Here is a 25,567-nt window from a genome sequence, read left to right as displayed (position 1 = left end):
AGAATTGGGACCTAGCTCCAAAACTTGTAGGTAGGTAGGTAATGTGAGAGAAAGCCAGAAGTGAATTTTAGGCTGCACGGTGATCCGGGCAACTTCTTGTCTTGAGGAGATCCATGAACATCTTAGGCAGCTGAAAAACTTTTAACTCTTCATTTCTACCCTTGGTCACAGCTCGCCACTCCTGATACAGCTTTTTGCATAGTCATGTCCAAAATCAAGTCACTGATGTTCCATATTTCAGGAAATAATTTTCCCCTGCCAAAAACCCAACCCCCTAAATCATTTTGTTTACTACTTCCACCCTTCTCTGCCCCCCCACCTTTACCATAGCAAGCACTTACTATTATTTCTGTTATCCCAGTGTATAGGGTGCCTTGTTGCAAACAGCTGAGTGGGCAAAAACCAAGTGTTGCTTGGTCCTCCCTTTTCTCATGTTTCTAGGTGCTTGGTCCCGCTTCCCCTCTTGTGGCACCACTGGTATCAAATGGATCCTGTTGTGAGCTGCATCAGCTTGCAGTTTTCTTTGCTGAGCTCATTTTCTGTTGTGCTCATCAGGTGGGTTTGGCTCATGGAGGGATCTAATGACTGCCAAAGCTAGTGCAAATTAAAGAGTGGAAGCATGTCATTGGGAAGGAGGGATTGAAGGGTGTCGGAACAGCACTTCTTCCCAGTGGTCACTCAGTTGGCTTATGCCTCTCTTAAAAATGCAGTGCGAAATATTTGGTCAGGAATTAAGATGATGTTAAATGTCAAACAAGAAAAGCAAGACAGCTGCTGCCAAAGCATCTAACAGTCTAAGTAGGTGCATGGGGCAGCAGATATGCGCAGACAAGGGAGTGCAAGATGAGTGAGTCAATGCTGCCTGCTCTCAGCATGTCAGCAACCTCCCTATTGGCAAAAGTAAGTTTTGAGGAGAAGAGTGGGGCAACTTTGCTCATTTTCAGAAAGGAACTCTCTTCAGATTGGAGTATAAGGAAGCAACGACAGGAGTAACAGATTAGTTTTAGCTAGATAACTGTTAGAAATGAACTGTTTTCTAAGTAATGAGTTTGGATTTTTTTTTCCTCCATACTGCAGGGTAGGCTGTGCATGTGCATGTATTTTTGGGTCACTTTGCCATAAAATTAGGCATAGAGACACTCCAATCTGAATCCTGAAATCATAAAACAAACAAACAAAAGAATCAAACAACCCCCTACCAAAATTAAACAAAACCAAAATGAACTCATCCCAGTGTTAATCCTGAACCTATGCTTTTCAGGTATCTCACTATACTTAACACTAGCTAGTCGTTCAAATGTGGGAAAGTCTCATGGTCGTTGTACATTCAAAGGGGATCTTAAGACATTTCTAGCACTTAGGATCTGATATTCATCTAGAATAAACTAGTCGATTACACTGGAGGTCATTGCTCATAATTTAGACTAGTTGTCTTTGGAGGGAGGGTTATAGGTTGTTAGGAAGGAACAGAAGAGCGGTTGCTCTGTGTAGCGTTGCTGTCTACCTGACATCAGGCAGTAATCTCTCTGAGTTTCCAAACTCGAAAGAAAGAGTAAAAGTCTAAATTAGAGATTTGTTTAATATTACAGAACTATTGCTTTGTATCTTGTTCTATGGTTTTGATGCCTCATTTCTTTTTATCATCATCAGTTCGGTCTTTCTAACACTGCTTTTTCCTTTGTGGCTGTGCCACTTCCTGATTGTTCTTGGACAACCTAGATGGCACTCCACTGATGCAATGTGCCACTTCCTACTATTCATCTCTAAGTCAATGCGTTCAGGAAGAAATGGTTGTAGAGATGGTGATGTTGCTGCAAGTCTGACATCAGCCTTTGTAAAAACGTGGCTGTTTTCATCTGTTTAGCGTGTGAACAAGTGGCACTCAAGCCAGCGCAGTTCAGTATTCAGATCAGTCTCACGTTGCCTGTTGATTTCATGGCAAATGGCAGTAAGATGTGCTTTGATGACTTTTGCCCTCTGCTGCATAAGTTAAGCGTTCACTAAAGGAAAGTATCATTTGCTGCACCCTTTCAGATCGGGTTGACTGCTCTTCACCTCCTGTCAGAACTGTGTGAAGGAAATACGTCAGTGAAACAGGCAACTTTTTTGAACTTTGGTTTAGTTCTGATGGTTGGAGGCTGTGCTGCATGCATGTCTTGCTCCTTGATACTAGTTCATATTTGTAGAGCAACATCAGTCACAGTCTCATGGATGCTTCCTTGATGTCTTTTGACTCTGTCTTTAATACATGATGGTTTTTGACAGATTCTTACAATAACAAGTTTTCTGGGTTCAGAATAGATCTCCTTTGTCAGCTGAGAAGTTCAATAATGTGCCAGTAAGTTGGATTTCTCTTTAAAACGCTACTGTATGGTCTGAAAGAAAACTAATTCAAAAAGAACTGGCATCCTGGCACAGCCAGACATACAAGACCAGCAAGATAACTTGGGGTAGGGAAAAAAATTCTGAAAAGTCCACCATCTATGTAATGAACCCTTTTTCCATTCCGAATACTTTGTCTGAGAATTACTACTATATGGTTCTTTTCTTTACCTGAACGTAAATAGCCAGAAGCTGAGGGCTGGCTCTAAAGTAGATTACAATTTCCATTTTCCAATAATGGCTGTAAGCACAAGGGGAATGTGCACATTTCTAAGCTCTTAAATGCCATAATAATCATGCTAGTAATAGTAGAATACAGGTTTAGTAAAAATAAAGGGGTGGAGAAGCAAGGCTCCATGGAAAGTAAAAACCTCTCAACAGTTTGTCACTGTAGGAAAATAGAGCTTCCAGCACTCAGTTGTGTCTTAAAAGCACTGCAGACAACTGATTTCACATTATCTCCTCTATAAGCACAGTTAGGCACTGGCAAACAAAGCAACACAGTTCTTGTCTTCCTATCCTCTCATACTCCATACAAGCCCTTTTATCATGCCAACATAAGTATCCACTGAGAGAAAGATCCAGCTGAAAAACAGACCAGAAAAAAAAAAAAAACCAACCCACAGAAAAAGAAAAAAAAGGGTAATTTTCAAGCAAATCAGCTTTCCAAATCAGCCTACATGAAGATGACCCAAATACTTGAGCCTCCTCTATTGAAACTGCTTTTCATATAAAGGAGACAGCTATTGCTATTGCAGGAGTAAAACTTATTCTGAAATTAAAAATGTAAATGGCATCAAGTTGGTCATTTTTCTCAGGTCTAGGTTCTAAATCAAGACTCCTACTTGCAACTTGTAAGAAAGTAACCTGCATATAAAGAAGTAATATGCCTATATAAAATACAGCATACATGAAAGAGATTTTATTACTTTAACTTTGCACACTTTTAGTATACTACTATACATTTAAAAAAATATTATTCTGTTCTTAAAATGACTAGTTTTAGTATCAGATTATCCAATGGGGTCTCATTTTACTTTGCATGAAATATAGATGCAATATGCAAGATGGATCAAGTCTTAGATGTAGTCTTCTCATGTAGACTAGCCAAACATTTGCTCAAAAATCTTTTAAAGCACATTGCCTTTATACTCTGTAAGCTAGCTCTTAGAAATATTTTTGGACAGATTCTAGTAGTACTCCTTGTCTACCTACCACTGAAAGCTACTATTTGTTAAGAGGGTCATAATTTTCATTGGGTCACAAGCTCCTGCACATCACTATTATATAGTATTTTGTAACTGCCAGATCTGAGGAAATTTTCATTTCTGTGAGAAATCTTGATGACTGCCAGTACACAAAAGCTGTAAGGTCTGTGCTATCTATTTAGTGGTATCTGTCCAGTATCACAGGTCATAAAGTGTTTTCTCACATTTTAAAAGCTACTATGTGACTTTGTTTTTCATAAAGCCTCCTGCTATCAGATTCTGGTCTACTGATGTCAATGATTAACGTCCCACTCCCTGCCTTAGTTCTTTCCTTTGTTGTTTTACAATTTATATATTTCAAGAGGAACACAGTCCATGCAAAAATACAATCTCTTACTGCACAGCATTACAGTTACAGCATTAGCTGATGTCTTACACCTCATACCGTGCTAACATAGTAGGTGAGAAAAAGAGGAGAGTACATAACAAGGAGAAGGTATATACTGGCAGTCAGCTATATAGTATCTCAGCTAGGTGCTTGCATTCTCCCCTACACCTCTGCTCTTTAACTCTGCGAATTAAGAACCAGTACTAGATGGAGGTATCAGAGGGGCCGGACTCTGTATTGTCTTACATGTAACGCATTCATCATCAACATACGCACGCCTAAAATGGGTACCAGAAATGCTTTCACAGTGTGAGCTTGCAGACAAATTATGCTGGTAGTTGATCCAGAGGTTAAGCTGTGCGCACACACATACACACACACAAAATAAACCAAAAATCTACAATATTAACATCTCAGTGACAACAGAAGACAACGTGCCGCTGGTAAAGACACAACTGTATCTTTCTCAAAATTACTTTTGTCATGCTCTCAAATGCCATGAGTAATTCCCAAACTCTCCCCAATCCTAAACAAACAGCTACAAGGCAAGAAAAATGGTGCCAAATATTCAGCTCTGGCAAAATGAAAATAACGACAGAAGCAGTTGCATTTCATCACTGTGTGCAACTATGTTATTTTACTAGTTTGTAAAAGCAAAAATTCTACAGAAACATCATTATATTATGTTTTTTTGGAACCATGCATAATGTTGGCAAGGAATAAACAATAAATTTAAAGTAATTTAATTATAGTAATATTAATTTCAAAGTAGTTTCCAGCTTCTGCATTGCTAAAAGGCATCTGAATGCTTCAGGTATCAGCAGCCAAATAGTTACCAATATTAATCACTTCTGTATCACTGTTTTCCAATTACTTGTACATCCCACTAGTCAAGTTCTGAGAGAAATGAAGGACATGTTTTTTTCTAAAATTTATGATTGCTTATTTGGCCAACTTGTGTTCTAGCTAGAAATCTACAGTATGATTCTTCTGCCTGGTGCTACAAAATGAGACAGTGGAATAGTCAGTAGGACACTCAGCTGGGATTAAAGAGGTTTGACTTTTGTCCTAGGTCAACTAATGGCTTAATGCATAACAGCAGGAAATTTGCGTCTCCTGTGATTTCATCACCTGTCTTTGAAAAGGGAAAATATTTACATGATCCATTGAACTGGTCTTTGAAGCAGAGTTTAAACACCTCATATTCCCATCCAACCTAATAGAGGGGCTGATCTCCTGAGATGTAGCACATCTTCCACCAAATACCACCCATTTCAACTTGCAAAACATCACAGTGATGTGCAACAACCAGGGAAACAACCCGCACAGCTCACTTAAAGCAATTCTGTATTGTAGAAACAGTACCTCTTTGTATGACTTGGGAGAAGAAAAAAAAAAAGGTTACATCAGCCTGAAAGAAAAATAATTATATATATTGTTCATTCCCACAAAAAAGAAACGCCCACACACATCAACACCCCCCTCGCCCCATCAATAACAAATGTCTGATCAATTTTGGTATTTGATTCCTTCATAAAATACTTTCATACCTATTGATGAGAATCATAATTAGTGCTTTAATAAGGTGCTTGAAGAATAGCAGACATCAAATCTGCTATTCTCATAACTACATCACCGAATGTTTTCAATGCAGCATAGGAAGAGTGATGTGTAAACTCTGAAAAACTGCTCACAAAGATATGCAGGTGTTGTTTTCATGCAAACCACATTATGCATGGCACAAAACCAGAAGATCGTTTTAAATGTTTGAGAACATTTAACCAAATTGTTCCTGAATTGCTAAATGATAATTACTTCCAGAGATTATAGACCTCTTAAAAGAGCACTATCACCCCAAACCATCAGTATTTGTACAGAGGCTGAAATGTAATGGCAAGGTTCAGCAGTAAGGTGAATCTATTCTTGCATTTGTTGCAATGTAAAGCTAATAAATGAATGCTGTGAATTTGGGAGCAGCAAGAGATGCCATGTTATCTGACAGATTAGCATGGGAAGTAAATGAAACTGTCACACAGAGATGACTGCTAACAGAATCAAATTTAGATTTAAAATGAGCCCTGGAAATATCTCTTAGCAAAGTTTCAACAACGAAGAATTCACTGACTTCCCAGAGGGCAGAAGGTCGTGTATTACACCAAATCAATCAGCTGTGCCCCTCCACTGAAATACAAGAAATGAAGAGCTAAAAGTGACTGAAATAAAAAGAAGTTCTTAAAAGAAAGAGTGAGACTCTATAACTATGGTCAGGGGTCACACCATTTAAAGATAGCAGAAGCACTATTCCAACACGTGCAAGATGAGGTCCAGAGTGATCCATTTCTTCCAGAAGATCAGAGCACTTTTGTAATGCTGCAGAAACCAGATGTAATGCCCTTGTTTTGTATCACATTAGGAAAAATTCTTGTAGCTCTAGCAAACCATGACTAAACCCAGAAATAGCTGCAAACAGAATGTAACAACTAGTCTTCCTTATTTACCAGAAGTGACATAGTAATTTGTTTTAAATAAAAGGTTACTATATTTTGAGCTATATACAGGTAAGAAAAAACACTGCAAGATTCTAAAATCTGAGCTCGATGGAAGGCTTTCCCAAGCTTCTGAGTAAAAGGGGTAATGCATGTAATCTAACAATCACCAACTACCATTATGTACCAGGTTACTACACATACCACCGAAATCCCTGCTTTATCAACCCTGTTGCATCTGAGGGACATGAGGTCTGCTATAAAGCTACAACCTATTTGGGATCGATCTCTAGCAAGAGAAATGGAGAAAGAGGCCTCCCAACACTGGTGGTCGCTGCAGTCCATCTGAGCTTTGAAACAACCGGGTACGCACACTTCGCCTGAAAGAGGCAAAAGTAGGCCCCTCACGCTGGAATGCATTGGAACCAGTTAACGGTTTTAATTATAAAAGCTATGTGCACACATGCACACACCTATATGCAGATGACCAGCCGGGTTAGCTCAGTTGGTTAGAGCATGGTGCTAATAACGCCAAGTTCACAGGTTCAATCCCTGCTCACTGCAAGGGGGTTGGGCTCGATGATCTCTCAAGGTCCCTTCCAACCCAAAGCATTCTATGATTCTATGATGGTTCATTCTGAGAGAATTTCTTCCACACACAACAAAAACATTTCAGTAAAACTCTCCAAAATCGCTTACATTAAGTCCTTCTACTTGTGAGAAGTAATTCCTTTAAGTGTTCCCATCCTCAGCTATTCCCAGAGCAAAGCATGTCTCCTCCCAACAAATCTATTTTTCTAAATTCACCTAGTCTACATTCTTTCCCTCTCCAAAAAACACTGGCCAGAGACTTTCAGAACCATTTTGAGCACAGAATGCTGGACTTCTGTTGTAAAATTCAAGGGGAAAAAACCCCAAACATACAATTATTATATGGCTAAACTAATACTTGTTCAAAATGAATTAAACAAAAAAAATGTTTTAATCTGTCAAAGTGCAGCAGAAGTCATTCAGCATCTTGGTGATCAGCCAGAACCCACAGGATTTCAGCACAATGCAAACATCAATGCTACTAGACAAGCACCTTAGAAGACTACACTGTAAATAGAGATTCAGTCTATATTCTGAATGTGTGCTCGTTGGTATTGTAAAAACATAAAGCTGTTTTGAATGAGCATCTTAGAAATCCTCCTGTGGCACACCACAGCCAGCTGCAGTCAATCTGCTCTATAATGTCTTTAATTTGTTGGATACAGAAGAAGAAAGTCAGGCACAGTGGGAAAAGAAGCAGAAGTGGCAGGCGCATGTTACGCAACAGGAGTCAGTGCTGTAATAGCCTTTGCATCATTGTGGCAAGCTAGTCTAAGTCGTACAAGCCTCCCAAATTGCCTCCCTGCAATTCTAGATACTTAAGTAGCAGAACACAATCTTTCTTTTTTCTGGCATTCAAGGATATTTGGCCTCCAATCTTTCTTCCAATATGAAAAGCAAAATAGAAAGACCTAACTTAACTGAGAGTGTGTATGAACAGAGGAAGTGCTGGTCTCAAGATATTTTTAACTATACTTTAGCCAATGCTAAATGATTTTCCAGAATTTTAAAGCATGACAAAGTTAAATTGTTGTATTTTTCAAACGTAGAAAAGTCAAAAGCAGCATTACAAAGAAGCTGAAAATCTGCATATGTAAGCAGAAGTCATCACTAAGTCAGGATTCTCTCTTTATCATCACAGTTTTTCCTTGATTCAAATAAAAACCCTGCACAATTCCAATGAGGCCCCAGTAGGAAGCATATAACTTACTAATATTTATAAACATGTCTTCCCTAAAGACAAACTTAGTCAATTACTATGAAATAACCAAGATACCCAAACGATCCAAGTTATGAATACTGAATTTAAAATGGCAAGCTCTGCATTCAACATAAAAAACCCAAATAGAAAATTAATACAGCAAGTTGTGTGCTATTAATGGACAATTTGTCTATTATTTATCTATTGGTTCTAAATATCATTGTTCAATCACCTATTCAAAACTCATACTGAAAATTTTATGAGCGCCTTCCACCATTAGGGAAATATAGAAGAAAACAGGTAATAGCCCCCTAGGGTCCAATATATTTTTGACAATGGATTTTAAAGCATATGCCAAAAATTAATGAGGCAGAAACAGAAACAGATTGGGTAAAGTTTGAAATAGCTTAAAGTGAAAGGTATTTATTATAGAATATTTTTGCAGTTTGCTGAAATAAAAAGTCAAGAAAATAAACACTGAGGTAACAATACAGTTGTGATAAACTTGGTTCAAAAACGACTGAGGAAATGTATAATCACTGCAATTAAGAGGCCTGACAAAAACACTGTCAGAGTTGTATATTTTAAGATTCTTAGAAGGATACTCTGAAAAAAAGCAGGCATGCTCACTTAAAAACCTGTACCTTCTTTAGTTTCATGACCACTGCATTTCATTTACCCCAAGCTACTAGTAATTCAATTAAAAAAAAAAAAAGGTAATTTTGACAAAGCATTTTAAAGACTGAACTTCCATCGACTTCATGACGTATAATTTACTCATCCTCAGAAAATAACATCTTACAAAGATGAGTGTGATTAATGATGTCCACATCACTGGCAACCTTTCTTTTTCTCCACAGGACCTGTTCAACATGAGCAGATTGCCCCATGAATACAAAAGGGTCTACAGGCTTTTGACAGAGTATCCAAAGAAATAAAGGATTCTTGAGCTTTCATAAAAGACAGACAAGTCACACTGTATGGATTTTGGACAATGTGTTTATGAGGTAAACAAGACAGGTGACATTTCTGGCAGGTGGTATTCACTGCCTTTTTCCCTTCGGTTCTATTTCCTGATGAACGTACATCAGTGTCTTGCAGAGTACCACGTAAGCATTCTGCTTAGAGAGCATAATAGAAAGATTGTAACTAAAAAAACCAAAAAGCTAAATGCAATTTTCAAAATTGTCTTGACTAGACCTTATGAGCAGAAAGAAGAATACCACTACTAAAGCCTCACTCACCCTTTCCAGCAATTATAGCCATGGTTGCTTCAAAGTATAAGAGTGCAATAATATCCCTGGAAAAAGGTTGGAAAAGAAATCCAATTTTTTTTTTTTTCTTTTATGTTGACATACATCAAAGTAGAACTATTCTTTATGGACACAGTTTAACACTGTATCCTTAGTTAGAAAAGCAACTGGAATTTGAACAGCTTTTGCATAGAAATAGACTTGAATACATAAACGTGTGTTTTCTTGGATACAGCTGAACCTCCCAAATCTTCCCCACGGAGCACTTCAGCTTTTGTCAGTTTTGAAAATTCCATAGGCCTAAAATTCTTCGTAAGGTTTTACTGCAGGATTGCAATAGGGAAGATCAATCTCTTAATTTGGTAGGCTATCCAATAGTAACAAGGAATCTGGATATACTGACCGCATGCCCACTGAAGCACAGGGCAGCTTCAACATGGGAAACCACAGCACAGATAAGCCCTTGTGAAGAACACAGAATTTCATGAGACTTTCACGGCCACACTATTCCTTCTGAATAGTAAAGTATAACAGATAAATTACAAAGTTGATGGTCATCTCACTCGGCTGACTAAGTGCCAACTGCTCTTGGGGCAGAGTTAAAGAATGAAGTTCCTAAAATTCAATTGCTTGTCCAACAGCACCATATCATAAATATACAGCTGATACTATGACTAATGTCTCTGCAATTGCACCTATTTTCCATTAAGCCATTTGACAGGATCTAAGAGTTGGCTCAACAATTAGATCTTCCTCCCTAACTAAACAAAAGTATTACTTGAATTTTGACTTTTAATTCAATTATTCAGCATAAATTGACAGAACCTCTTCCAGTATGAAGAGCCTGGCTGGTAATCAGGTTGTTATATAATCACTGAAGAGTCTCACAACTGCTAGTGCAGAAAATTCCAATTTACACTGAACAATTTTCCAATGGAAGAACACTAAATTCAAACTTTTGAATGAGGCTGTATCTTGAAAACCATACATTTCAATGGCTGTTCTAACTACACATCCAATATAAACTTTTAACAAGTACCAGAAAAAGTAAAAGTTTCCAGAAGAAATTAAGTCATTTTAAAATCCCTAAATATGTTACTGTTAGAAAAATAAGTATGTAATTACTGTGGGAAAGTAGCATCCCAAGTTTTCATTACTTCTTCTAGGAGAAAGGGCTTTATTAAGGGCTACATCTTGGGGGAAAAAGCCAAAAAGACTGGCCTAAAACAGACTAAGGCAACCGCAGGCTTTATGGAGGAAGTTACAGTCTATCAAGTTAGAATTAAATGTGAGCAGAAAATTTAAATATGCTGTTAAAATTGACAAGGTTTATTTAAAAAAAAAACCCAACACCCAACAACAAAACAACACATAATCCAGCATCAATAAGTGTGTGCTTTGTGGGTTTTTTTCTGGAGATGCAAACACTGATAAGGAAAAAAAAAAAACCACCACACCCCACCAACAAAAAACAGACTGCTGGCTTATATGGGTGTTTCAATCTAAAAAGATATTTGAATCATTATACAAGGCTCACTCATTCATGCATTTGGGTTTTTTTTTTATGTTTATGACTAAAGTTATCTTACAAAGTCTTATCCTGTATCTTTTCAGCACTTTTAATAGGTACACAAATGGAGTATCCACCTGTTCCATTAGATAAATGTCTTTTCCTGATGTGGACACATCAATTCAAACTGTAAACACTGACAATGTTAAACAGGAATTTGCACAATTAGTGATACAGAATTTGTAACACAACTGAAGTAATTTCTGTTTTGTAGTAGCAAATATTATTCGAGTCAATAGTATTATTTATCTAGCCTTCTTTCTACTTCTCATAGGCTATATTCATTAAATTCTGTTCAGGTCACAGTAATGTTTTCCATAAAGGCATGTGGAGGGCAGGGTGTTATGCTATTAACGTGTAGCATAAATAGCACTTCTTCAGTACTGTCAGCATGACTCATATAAAATTTAGGTTATCAAAACCAAACTTCAATCTAGATGCCTTAATTATTTTTTAACCCATTAGAGTATATTTTGTTATCTGATGTAACAAACAGTAACTTCATTGCTGAAGGCCAGTCTTCAACAGTTCCACTGTTAGTGGACAATACTCTCTATGTGGTAGATTTCTCCGAAAGCTGTTCAAAGACATTGAAACCCATTTCCTGAAAACTCCTCAGAGAGAAGCGCTTAACTCACCAATATACTGGGGAAGCTGCCCTAAAGCAGTCTATAACTAAATTCAATGATAATTTTCCCCAAGAATTTAATGGAATAAAATTCTAGATGCTACCTTTCTACAAAAACATCATCACATACAAGAAGCATCCACAAAAAGGAATGTGAACACCGTAGACTAAAAAACTGTGACAGCCTCAGTAAAGCACCAAAAATTAAAACCTATTGTTTACTTTGGGATTTCATTTATAAGCATAAATTCAATCTTTTTTTTTAATGTCTCCTCACCAGCAAGAAACAACTATCTTGCTTCACAAAATCATCCTGGGTTCATACTTTTTTTTTTTTGTTTGTTCTATAGTAGAATGAAAATTAGAGCTTTCAAATTCTTACATAAAAAAAAAAGTACAATAACCACCCCTGGAAATCCAATGAGTAGTGGTTAGAACATGGGAACAGAAAATTAGAATGGATTCCTCAAAGGAAAAAGAAAACAAAAACCAAATTATAAATATTCCCCATGAAAATCAACAAAACTAGTAAGTTTCTATCAAAGATAGGATTTCAATGGAATGGTTATTTTTCATCAAGAAAAAACAGAAAGTCAAGACAGTCTATTCTAAGTACTATATTTACATTTGATTCATTTTCTATTTTCCCTCTAAGCTGATCACTGTTCCATACAATACAAGTATTTTGTGGAGTCACGCATGTCATCCAAGCATTCTTTACAGATGTCCTGCATTCTAAAATTACTGTCAATAAAATGTTATAACATTCTCACACTACCCCATATTTTGTTATGCCACCTATTTTGTTCTTTTTCTGTTTTAATTATTTAAACTGCTATTTCCTCCTTTGAAGTGCATCAGTTACTATAGAAACAGTTGTATATGCAAACCTGAGTTGAATCCACTAGCACAGAATGAAAAATTATCATTTGATTGAATATCTTGAAGTGCATAATTGGTGGAATAGTGAAATGTAAGAATTCATGTGTTGGCTAAAATTTATGCTTTGGCTAGAATCAATATAAGGTGCAAATAGTGAAATGTTAAAGGCTAATACTAAAGAAACAAAAATATCAATGTTTTAATCATGCTTAATCCCATCTAATGTTACCACTGAATTGTGTATTTTATTGAACCGCTCTTCCAGTGAGAGGATTTAAATAAAAAGATTCATTTCACTGCAAAACTCCAGGCGATTCATCATTCCAGTAATTTGTATTAATTTAAAACTACTGGATCAATTTACTACAATAAATTGTCTTGTGTTGATAAAAAGAAATGCATCGGGTCTAAGTTATCAACACTAGGATGTCTAAATTTTCTTTCAGTGTTTTATATAAATTAAAGCAAGACCAGGCTGAGATTTTACAAATGATACTTCACCAACTCCTTCACAGGTTAATATAGTGGATTTGCTATTTTAATTTTTTACAGATATGCATAGATATAAGCAAGTGTAATGTATACACATACATACAAAGGAGTTCTCATCTGTTTGTAAATTATCCCTTGCCTTTCAGGACTATAAAAATTCTCAATTAATCGGCTTCTATAAGATGCTATAGCTGGTTCAGATAGGAATTGCATTCAGTGGCTTCCTAGCCAGTTCTACTTTAACAACTAATTACTACAAGTATTAGAAACACACACTGAAGAAAAGGCTCTTAGAAGCTTGCACCAGCCTTCAATACCCATGAGGGTTTTTACAGGTGACAGAAGCCTTTCAAACAGCCAAAATCAGAGCTGACAGCTCACCTTCTACCAAGAACCATGCTAACGAGCCTTTGATGTTGTTTCTGTGTGCACTACAGACACGCACTCTTCCAAAAACTGCTGCACCAAACCTCCTGTTCTGGTCTCCCCCACAACAAAATATAAATGACTGACCTCAGCTTTTTGCCAGTGCTGTTCTATCATTCAAACATTCAAGCCAGGTTGAAGTGTTTAAATCATATTTCATTATTTGTTTCACTCAGGAACTACTTTGAGTGAGATTATTAATTACTATTATTTGTGCTGATCTCAAAGAAAAATATCCCAGTGACTTCAAAGAGCTTTGAATCAGGCCCAAAGGGCTTAAATTGGATTTAATTTATTTCTGGACTTTTACTGACCCTCTGCAGAGTGATGAATTTAACCTATCTTGAAATTACAAATTAAATAGGCCAAGGATATATTTTTAATAGCTTTTTCAATTTGAAAGTACAATGAAAAATGTATTTTGATCAATCATGTGTTTTGATCAATCCTTTGGACATTTTTCTGAAATCTCTTCTGCATCTGTATTATGCCCTATGTATTTTTTTTAATTTTTTTTTTTTACATCAGTCAGTCATTTCTGAAGCAGGAGATATTGAGTATTATATGCTGATTAAAGAATACATATTCATTGTCACGCAAGTGACAATGACTTCAAATTTTAAGATTAGGCAAACTGATAAAAATAGAAGGGCATAATTCAGGAAACAATTATCCACCTTAGATGAGGGAGTTCTACAGACTTAATTAAAAAATGTACAGAATGCATTACTGTCAATTAGAGCACACCCTGTGCAATTCATTAAAGCCCTATCCCCTGTGCAGAAATGACAAACACTCCATTATGCACTGGAGAAATGAGGCAGAACACAAAGGGGTAATGTCAAATTAAAAAGGGACTGACCTGTTCATAGCACAAAATTATATTATTCAAAAATTAAGGAATCTGGACAAAAGGGATGAAACTAGAAGAGAGAAAACTGCCTAAGGAGAGGTCTAATTTGTTTACAGAGCAGTTAGGATGGAGATTTACTATGGTAATTAAGCTATTATTCAATGACAAAAAGAAAAAAGAAGCAATTACAAAAGAAACCCCACTGACACTTGGCCTAAAAAGATACATACCTTGGTAAGAAAGAAAAAGGTGAAATAAACAGCAAGAGAACTTTTTTAAAACTGTTTTATTTAAAAATCAAATGAACCAAGTTAGACCTGTCATCACTTCATTTGTCACTTTCCTGATCGTCTCGTACTGGACTGAAGCATCTCTCACAGTTCCCATACGTGCAAGTAGAGACACCTTAACATAGTTTGGAAATACCTTCTCCATTTCTTTATCCCTCTTTGACTATTTAGTTTCATTTACTAGTACTGTTTTGAAATATAAATGGAAAAAAGAATAAAGATTAGTATTCTAGGTCCCATTCACATAGCACTAAAAAGCAGTTGTGCCTTCATTAATCTTTACAAGCTCCTTGATTCAGGGACAGAAACTTTAAATTTGCAATGGATTCTTTCCTCAGCATGTATCTTCCATATACCCTAGCTAAATTCCAAGTAAGCAGCCGATTCCAATAAAAAGTAGTCTATTAATACTAAGATGAGATTTTCCACTCCCTCTAACATATTTCCAAAGTCACTGTAAAGTTAATCTTAAAAAAAAAAAGTTAATCTAGGTAACTTTACACCAGCATCTTCCAAGTCAGCAAATGGTGTGCACGCATCGAACACAGCACTGAGGTGATGCTTACTATATAAACCAGAAGTAAGTCCCATGTGAAAACTATGATCCAGTGCAGGAAACTCTTGATCTCGAGCCCTTACGCTTTAAGCCTACCTTACAAGTTATAGACATTACTGTCTATTACAAAATTTAAAGAGCAATACTGATTGCTTATAATCATTTGCCTATTTTGACTTAAAGCTTTAAAAGATTATTTTGGCACTCTCCCATCCTTTTGCATTTCACTTTTTTCTCCCAAAGCTATTCTACGCTTTTCAGTACCCTACTTGGACAAGTGATAATTGAAAAACATTTCCCATATACAGATTTACACACAACCTGCTTAATTTTAGTTACAAACTACAATACACAGCTATGCAGGCAAAGGAAAAGGAAATAAGTTTCCTAACTTGCTTGTTACAAGGAGACACATTAGTTACATTCCAATTAAAGGGTCAGTTTAATTAGACAGGGTATTGAATACGAGTGTCTAACTGCTATGACACCATGAAGGAACTCATTCTCCTTTTATGTATTCCAAAATGTATCAAATGCAAATCAAAACAAATCAAGGGAGTGACAGTGACGCGTTATTTAGATGCACTCTAAATCCTTGGATTCAAGCCCAAGGAAAGAGAGATGCCGAAGCTGATCAGTTCCATTGCATTGCTAGTTCAGATAACGGGTCTCGCGCCCTAAGCAAGAAAGCCTCTCCATAGGTCCTATAGTCAGAGACAACTAACTACAAATTGGAATGGGGGCAAAGAATGCCTTTCCTTAAGACTTGTCTCAAAGCAAAAGCAACTATTTTTAAACAAAAATGTAACAACTATCCAAGCTATTGCACAACATTCTCTTCCTGAATCCTCATGTCAACTTTCACGACAGATAACGACAGTCAGATTTACCAAAACCATTTCTAACACTGCAACATAACCAGGTCAAATATAAATCCTTGCTATTTATACCACACCAGATATTTTGACCATACCACAGGTCGATATTCAGCATCTTATACCTCCCGTCTTCAACACCATAACTTCTGTAGCAACAACACTACAGCCATGCACATGGATATTAGAAGTAACTTACGTATAGACTACACCTGTAAACTCAGCCTTTAGCTTGTCTCACTCGCATTCAGATTGCACAGAGAAAAAGGATAAGCTGAACCAGAAGCAAAGCAGCGCTCTACGTTTTCAACTTTACTGATTCCGAGTCAGACAGGTAAACAGCCTGACAAAATCAGTGGTCAAAGGCCAATGGAAAATACTAATGAACAGACCGGAATCTTAAAAAAAAAAAAAAAAAAAAAAAGAGGGGAAATCACATCACTTAAGTGACTATTATGAATGCATACACCTAGGTCTAACCATTCATGCCCTCTATACTTTTTCCCTCTGATCTAGGCATGACTCAGATTTACCAAGAGCATAGCGAGACTGCAGCTGGTTCTTACACGTCCCAAGAAAAGCTGAGGCTAAGCTACTTAATTAGCCTATGTTGAGTAAGCACTTAATAAAAATGAATGTTTGAGCACACATTGCTCAGAGTGGAAACTATATTACTGAATTAAAAATATATCAAAAGCAAAAGTATTACTCATTTTCTCACAGCTGAAGTTTTCCAGCTGTAATATTGCAGTGGATGTCACATTTCAGCATGTCAAAGATCAATAAACAATTCGGAACAAGAGAAATCAGTTCCTTAATCTGCCACAGTCCAGTCATTTCGCATTCTAGGGCCATATGCAGTAGTCCTAAGAAAAAAAAGCAGTCTCCTGTAAAACAGTTAACACTCAGGTCAGTTTTAATAGGCAGCAATTTATGAACAACTTGAAATGCTTATCTCTGGTGAAACTTCACAAAAGCCAAAGTAGCTTGATTTTGCTGCCAACTTCCAAGAACACCTGTATCACTAAAAAGCTTCAAGCCTGCTCAATCACGGTTCAATCATTTATTCCAGGTAAGTTTAAATTAAACAAAAAAATTATCAGATTTCTTTTTTTTTAGCTAATTATTATAAACATTAAATTATTTTAATTATGTGTAAACTAACAAGAATGATCAGAACCTCCTCTAAGTCTCATTTGTTTATATTTAACGAAATTTAAACGCATACGGATTACAAAAAGGACTCTCTTTACAACATTAATTACGGACACAAAATTCATACTGCAGAAACGTGTTCCCCACTTCTTACAAGGTGGGGTAAGCTTCTCACTGCAGCTCGAAAACGTGAGAACCTTTTCGCTCCTCTTCCAAACAGTAACCCCTCCAAGTAACAAAAACACTGCTCCCAAAAACCCCGAAGGCTTTACGGAAGGCCCAGATCCCTTCTACTTACTACATACAGAATTGTGTTGCGTTCTCTCTCAACACTGCATCCTTAATTTCCAGGTCTTGATTTGAAGCTCAGTAACAAAGCCCTGGCAATAAGTCCCTGGGAATTTTACCCACCCGACACCAAAGGTACAACTCTCCTCCTCTCCCAATGCCCCTCTCAGCTCGGCGGGAGCCTGTTTTGGGGGAGAGGATTCCCGGTATTCCAGCCCGCCCTTGCCGCCACTGCACAACACCGGTGCCCTTCGGGAAACACCGGGCACAGCTCAGGCCGTGGGCTGGCAACCCCGCCAGCACCCTTGCCCTGGCAGGGAGGGGACGCGAGCGCTGAAGGCCTCCCTTTTTCCTTTTCCCTCTCCCTTTTTCCTAAAACTTTGGCAGGTAAACATACCACCCTACAACACTGTGCGACCCCTCCCTCTAGCTGTCAGCTCTTCCACCCCTCCCCTCGGTGCGCTATTCCAATCCACCGACCGGCGTGGTTTTCCCACCTGCTAGCCTTTTGCTGACTTTAAATGGCCCGGGTTTAGCGTTAACCCCCTAGCCTGACAGGTCACACCTCACCTGCCCGGCGCTGGCAGCAGGGGCGGGGGGCGGCTTTGCCCCCCCGGGGCTCTCACCGCCTGGAGGAGCCGGAGGCGGGAAGGGCGCCGGCTGCCACAGCGCCTTCGGCGGGAAGGGCGGGAAGGAGAAAGGGCGGCAGGCGGGAAGAAGGAGAAAGGGCGGCAGGCGGGAAGAAGGAGAAAGGGCGGCAGGCGGGAAGAAGGAGAAAGGGCGGCAGGCGGGAAGAAGGAGAAAGGGCGGCAGGCGGGAAGAAGGAGAAAGGGCGGCAGGCGGGAAGAAGGAGAAAGGGCGGCAGGCGGGAAGAAGGAGAAAGGGCGGCAGGCGGGAAGAAGGAGAAAGGGCGGCAGGCGGGAAGAAGGAGAAAGGGCGGCAGGCGCCGGCCGCGCCAGCCCTCTGCGGGGAAGCACTCAGGGGCCGGGGGGGGTGGTGGGGGGAGGCGGCTCTTGCCTCCCTAATCTGTTGGTGATCTGCTGCACCACCGGGCTTCTCTGCTTTCAGAGCCCGGCAGTCTCGGTTTAGTGGCCTGGGGAGACCGTAAGCACTGGCACAGGTTGCCCAGAGAGGCAAGTGGAGGCCCCATCCCTGGAAACATTCCAGGTCAGGTCGGACGGGGCTCTGAGCACCCTGATCTGGTTAAAGCTGTCCCTGCTCGCTGCAGGGGGGTTGGGCTGGATGGCCTCTAAAGGTCCCTTCCAGCCCAAAGCATTCTGTGATTCTATCGCTCTCTACAACTACCTGAAAGGAGGTTGTAGTGAGGTGGGTGTTGGGCTCTTCTCCCATGTAGTTAGCAATAGGACAAGAGGAAATGGGCTCAAGCTGCGCCAGGGGAGGTTTAGATTGGATATTAGGAAAAATTTCTTCACAGAAAGAGTAGTCAAGCATTGGAACAGGCTGCCCAGAGAGGTGGTGGAGTCACCGTCTCTGGAGGTGTTCAAAAAATGGGCAGATGTGGCACTTTGGGACATGGGTTAGTGGGCATGGTGGTGTTGGGTTGATGGTTGGACTGATGATCTTATAGATCCTTTCCCACCTTAACAATTCCTCGTTTTTACTTTCATTAAAACTTAATCCAGCCACCAAGCCAGGAAACATGAAATTACTACTCTACCCTTAATTGGTTTAGCGGTGGACATGGTAATGTTAGGTTAATGGTTGGACTGCATGATCTGAAAGGTCTTTTCCAACCTAAACGATGCTATGATTCAGACCCATCTTCATGGGATTCAGAGGGCCTGTGCTCCTGTGGCTGTGCTTTACTGGCCATCACAGGGGACACCACCACCCGCTGTCTCAGCTCCTCCACGCATAAGAGACACCCCCCCTTCGCCCCCCAACCTCTCCATCAAAGCATTTGTACGCCATCTTCCTTCGGCCACACACCAGAGCTAAAGGTCAGCCCCAACAACAATCCTCCCCTCTTTCTCCCCTTTAATTCCTCATAGCACCGTACTTTGTGAACGCCTTCTCTTTGCACTCCTTTCTCAACTCGTGCACAGCTGTGAAATAACTGAGAGGCACAAAGCAGCGTAAGAGGAACCTGGCAGCAACTTCCCTGAGTGTCTTGGTGCAACTCGACTGCCCAGGATCTCTGCCCTTCCCGTGGCTATGCCAGCTCACAAACAGTGGCTTCTGAGTGCCGGGGATGTTTGTGCGTGATTGAACTACCTGCCAAATAGTTGCACATGCAATATGCTGTCCAATAAACAAAGTAGCAGTCATGTCGATGCACTCCAATGACTGGGGTTTTAATTCGGAAAATAGTATATATTTTGTGGTTTGTTACTAACTCGAGTAAACTTTTTTCATTGCAAGTATATTTTCTTCTGGGACATACAGCTTCTTCTAGGCTTTAGAAAAAATCATATATAGCCTTCCCCCCCCACCACTGTTCAAGTATGTTGTGTATGCCTTTTAACAGTGACTATAGATACATACAAATTCAAGTCCATTAAACACCTAGCTGAAAGTTAGATTACTTTGTAGGAGCCTTTGTTGCAATACAAATAACTGCTGAACTTTAGGCAGTTTATCTTTTGTCTATGAGATAATGCATAGTTTTTGCTAGCTGAAAAAGTGATCAAATTTGTAGTAAATTAGTTTCTTAGTTTGAACGGTTGTTCTAGCATGAACTAAGACATGAGAGAAGTCAGGCTGTATTGGTACCATACAATTTTAAGATAGTTGGAAAATTAGCATCTGACAATGCTACAACCCTGGCTGACACGATAGTAGAAAAACCACAAGTGCCACATCAATGAAGAGTACACTTCAGTATCTCTATCCATGTTGTACCCAGTAACCACTGGGTGTAGTTTACAAATCCATACATAAACCAGATATCTGCTGTTTTTAATCAAAGCTACGAAAGTTTTTTCACATGCTGTTTCTAAAACCGGTTTCACACAATAGTATCTGCACATTGTCTTAATCTTGCCAAGCCAGAGAGGTTGTGAATAGAATACAACTGTTGTATTTAGTTAGAACAATAATCCTGTATTAGTAATAAAACATACTATTTGTATCTTGCTGAATCCACTGTGAAACACTTAGTATTTCCTGTATCAAGTTACAGTCATTCTCCTGTGAGTGTTTAGAAGTATAGGCAGTTGAAAAGTACTTTTGGGTAATACCTCCTGTGACTGTTTAATACCCATGTTTCCCCCAGTGCCTCCTCCAGGTGCCTTCTCATTCTGCCTGAGAACTGAAAGACACTCCTTCCAACTCATTCTGTATATACAGCTAACTATAACCCAAAACTTCACCTCCTATATTCTTACCTGCTGGTGATTAGATAAACACCACAAAGCCCAAAAGTCCAACAAAGCACTTGCTGTTAAGATAGCTTAATTTTATGAAGTCCTTTCACACCATGCTTTAGCTAGTTTAACAATTAGAATTTTACTGTTTCATCGACTAAACTATGTGACTGTTCACAAAATAGCAATAGCCAATGCAATTAGGCATAATCTCTACACTACGATACTGTTTGTCTCCCAGGACAATCCTCTACTTTCATTAAAGTTAAATTTTGCTCAACTTAGAGACTACCTGTTACTCAACCCATTTCTTCTAAAGAATTTTACGACATATCATGTGGCCTTAGCAGGAGATCTGATCTCACTCTGGACAGCCATTCAGATCTCCCTTCTTTACACGCCTTACACCTGCTGGTGTCTGTAAGAATACATCCCTAACAATACACAATACAAACATTCACGGTCCTACCATCACTAAAAAAAAAAGAAAAAGAGAATGTAGTCCAATTTCCATGATTTTAAATGCAGAATGGAACTGTTACATGGTGACAGATGCACTCCCCCTGTTTGAAGTAACTGAACTTTGGTCCAGGCAGATGCTCAGCAAGTAAGCCTAATCAAAGTTAATCCTGTTGTGTGAGGCTGTCAGTGGGAACTCAGGACCAAACCCCAAAAAAATGGTTTGGCTGGAGACTGGGCTGATAAGTGGCTGAAACTGCATGAACACAGCAGAAAACCTGAGTACAGATCAACCGCTTTATGCTGTGAATATCTGCAGCCATCGGGGCCCGCTGAGCTCTCCCTCCATAGCAGCTGGCTGCACGGCAGGGATCTCCCCTTGAGCAGGGACGCCTCTCAAGGTTACCCCTCGAGGCCGAGAGATCCCCTACCTGACACCAGACATCGGCGGGTTGGTAAGTGACATTTTTTGCATGCATGTAACATTTAAGATACGTATAGTAAACTTAAGCAATAATCTTTGTATCCCATACTAACTTTGTATAGTAAATTGTTGAGTATTGACCGCCAATCCATCTGTACTTATTAAATGTTTTACATACCTACATTTACTGATTAGAACTCAATAAACTAACTACTCGATCAGATCTGAGTGATCTCCGACTCTCCTCCTGCGACACACATGAAGAGAATTTCACTACTGAAAAGAATAGAAAGTCATATATATTACCTTAACCAGAGGCAGTTAAAAATCTCCCTGAAAATCTTCCTATTGATTTATATGACATTTGAATATAATCTTGAACAATATTGGAGAGAGAACTGTTTAAGAAGCCGTGCTTCAATTGCACCAGAGTTGCCAATTTGCTTGTCTGTATCATTAACCTACTCAGTCTGCCCAGATCTTCCAGATTTCCACTGCTGTCCCTGGTAACTTTTTCTCTAAGGCAAAAAGGTTTTACACATTTTTGGGAGGGTGAAGGAGAAGCGTCTCTTAAAACAATTAAGTATAGGCACATTCTTTGGAAGTGTGATTGTCTGTTTTTCCACTCATGCCAAATGCAAATTGACCAGTTTGACTTAGGTACAATTATTCAACTTATTAGCAAATCCAATAACAAGGGGGTGGGGATAAGGGCATAGCAGACTTTAAAATAAAGTATACTTTAAGGCACATACTTCAGATCTAAAGTCCAAGTGTCTAACAGCTGATGCCAAGAACATGATTACAGGCCTGAAGGAATATCAGTCAGGATAGGGAACGGGAGGAAGAAAGAATAGGAATTCTACAGGAATAGGAATTCTTGATCCAATGAAGGCAAAAGGGACGAAAGGCATCACGATTTCCATGCAGGCATCTCTTATACCCATAAATAAGATCACCATTTTCAGTGAAGACTTACCCATAGTGATTTACTGTCCAAGCAGCCAGTTGCAGGCTGCTATAGTTCTTACAAGAGATGCAAAAGCAGAGGCCATCTGCTAATTTTTTGTTTATATCCAGCATAGTTACAAAAATCCTTCAGATTACCCCTCAAAAGTGTTTCTGCTTTATCACGTTGCTGATCGTAGTCTGCCAAAGAATCTAAGCAGAGAAGCTCAATATGCTAGGCTTGTATCATGAGTATACAGCTAGCAAAGCATGTAATTGTTAGCCTCATTACAAAGAAAAGCAACCCAATGGCTAAGATGCCATTTAATCACTAAAGCATATTAAAAAATAATAATGTCAGTAATGTGTTTTTATTTTGCAAAGAATAGTACTGAGCACTAATTATGCTGAACTATGGTTTGTTCATTAAATTATGGATCTTGTTCTATTAATTACATAAAACATTCTCAAGAAAGATGTGTTATACAGTTTGGTTAAAGTGATCATTTTGATTCGGAAAATAATACAATTCATCTTGCAGAATATATTTGACCAGGTTAAATATTATTCAGAAAATAAAACGTGCTTCCCTTTTTCATATGTAGTGTGACCTATTTTATATTAAATTGAGAATGTTTAGACTTCACAAGGGATACAGAACAGGACCCTAAATCTGTACAATATGCCAAAAATCACATTGCATATTTATCAGGGAAAATTATTTCTTCCCCAGACGAACACAGAATTTCTAAAGGGGATTAGGAGGCGTTATGGGAGAAATATTGCGAATGCATTAATTGAACACAAATTTGCCCTTTACTTCTTGACACTTCATTTGGAAAACAGCAGGTAGGTGTTAATTAAGATAACAAGTGACCCATACTTTTATCTTTTGCTTTAATGACTGATGAGAATTTATGAACTTTAATACCACTTCTTCACTGATGCAGAGTTAAACGTACAGAAAAAAATTCTAACACACATCTAATTTAAATGCTAAAAAATTAAGTCTCACTTTTGATTTCAACATATGCCCCAAAAACATAGGCAAAAATCAAGTCTACTTCCACATGCTGGGAAGCAGATGGTATTACATCAATTTTACAGAAGAATTGTCAGCTGATTATAGGTTATTGGAAAGACTATGCTTACCAAAGGCAGGAATGCTCTGCACTGCGTGTAGGAACTAGTATGCCTAAACATCTGTATTAAGATGAAGTATCTACATTTATCTGGTTAAAGTCTCCATTAGAAAGCAGAGCCCTGCCTCTCTTCTAATATTAAAACCAGAAAAATGAACGCTTGCTTATCACCTAAAAAGGACCTGCCAGCTATTTCTCACATGGGCTTTATTCCCTTGCCATTGACATGAGCTTATTTATCTCAAGGAATAAGAAAGAGGAATAAACTACCCCTTTTGCCATCATAGCAATTTAGCTTTGCACTTTCTTTGAAGAATCAAAAGCAAGGCTTACACTGATAACAGGTATTCTTATTTTTACAAAATGTCTACTTCAAAACAACAACATCAGATATGCTTTACTCACTGAACAAAAATACAAAGTATTTTTCCGACGTCTATTTTGTGGTCTCAGTTGTATTTCTGAATATTAAAGTTTCTTGAATTTAGTAGAGCTCCATGGTTGTAGAGCTTGCTGAGCTTGAAGGAAGGCAGGCAGGCCATTTTTAGAGCAGACCAGCATAAACCAACTGAAAAATAACCTTTTGTTTCCATGTATAAAATAGTTTAGTAGACATTGGTTCACAGAGTCACCACTGGCTCCTATCCAGATAACTCAAGCTAGTGCTGCTCAGCAGAGCTCTTTACATCAAAATTCAGTGTTTTAAGTGCGTGCCCGCTAACCTTTATCCCAAAATACCACCTACTCTGCATTTACCTTTTTACAAAAAAAAAAAAAAAGTGCAACATTTTGGTTCCATCTTAGCTCTAAAATGTTTAACTATAGTATAACACTGTCCAAAAGTACATTTAATGGTGCCCAGTTGCAGCAGAAAAAAAATCAAAACTTCTGGCACATTTTTTGATGTTGAGAATTTCTTTGCAGCTTTTATTTATTGAAGGCGTAGGCAGATCATAAATTCAAAAAAGTTGTAATATTTTTGTAAACCCCAGTCACTTAACTGTTGGTAGAAGTGGGATCTTACCAGTAAGAGGCTCCTATAACACTGCCGAGCGTGGAACAGCTGAAGCAAGAGGGTAGCCTTCATCCTGATGCAGCGAACGTTAGTCTTTCCCATTGCCCTTTTCATAATGACCACTATCTAGATTAGCTCCAGGAAAACACGATCACATACCATATTAAACCATCATGGTCTACATTTACAAGTCATTTGGCAAACTTCTGGTCTCCATGGACCTTTGTCTGCCTGAATTTATCTGTGATTTGCATACTGCTAATCGTTAAATTCAGCACTGGAGTTTTCTTTGTAATTAGTTCTTTTAAGTGCATCAAAGCTTTAGAAGACATATATTCATTTGACAGTTTTCTAATTGCTTTTTATGTTGTCATCTTTATGGCAAAGGAGCTTTATGATCTTAAACCTCTAAAACATTTTAATTTTTCCTAGAACTTGATATTAAAGGGCTAAGAACTGTGGTCAGATTAGACAAGTCTAATTTGAAGACACATGATTGAAGACACACTAGGTCTTCCCAATGCATCAATTCATTAGGTGAGACATTTTTAACCCCTTCCGTGACCATCAGACTACACAAAAATATGACGACCCACATCTTGCCCCTTGACAGTACAGATTTGCTTCATATTTATTACTATCTAGACCAGACTAGCTGTAATGATAATCAGCTGGATTCGCTCTAGGAAATTTATTACACATACTAGCAAAATTCATTGTCAAGCAGAT

This window comes from Pelecanus crispus, chromosome 4 (genome assembly GCF_030463565.1).
Source record: "Pelecanus crispus isolate bPelCri1 chromosome 4, bPelCri1.pri, whole genome shotgun sequence".
Lineage (NCBI taxonomy): Eukaryota > Metazoa > Chordata > Aves > Pelecaniformes > Pelecanidae > Pelecanus > Pelecanus crispus.
The sequence above is the reverse complement of the archived record's forward strand: the minus strand, read 5'-3'. Positions refer to the sequence as shown.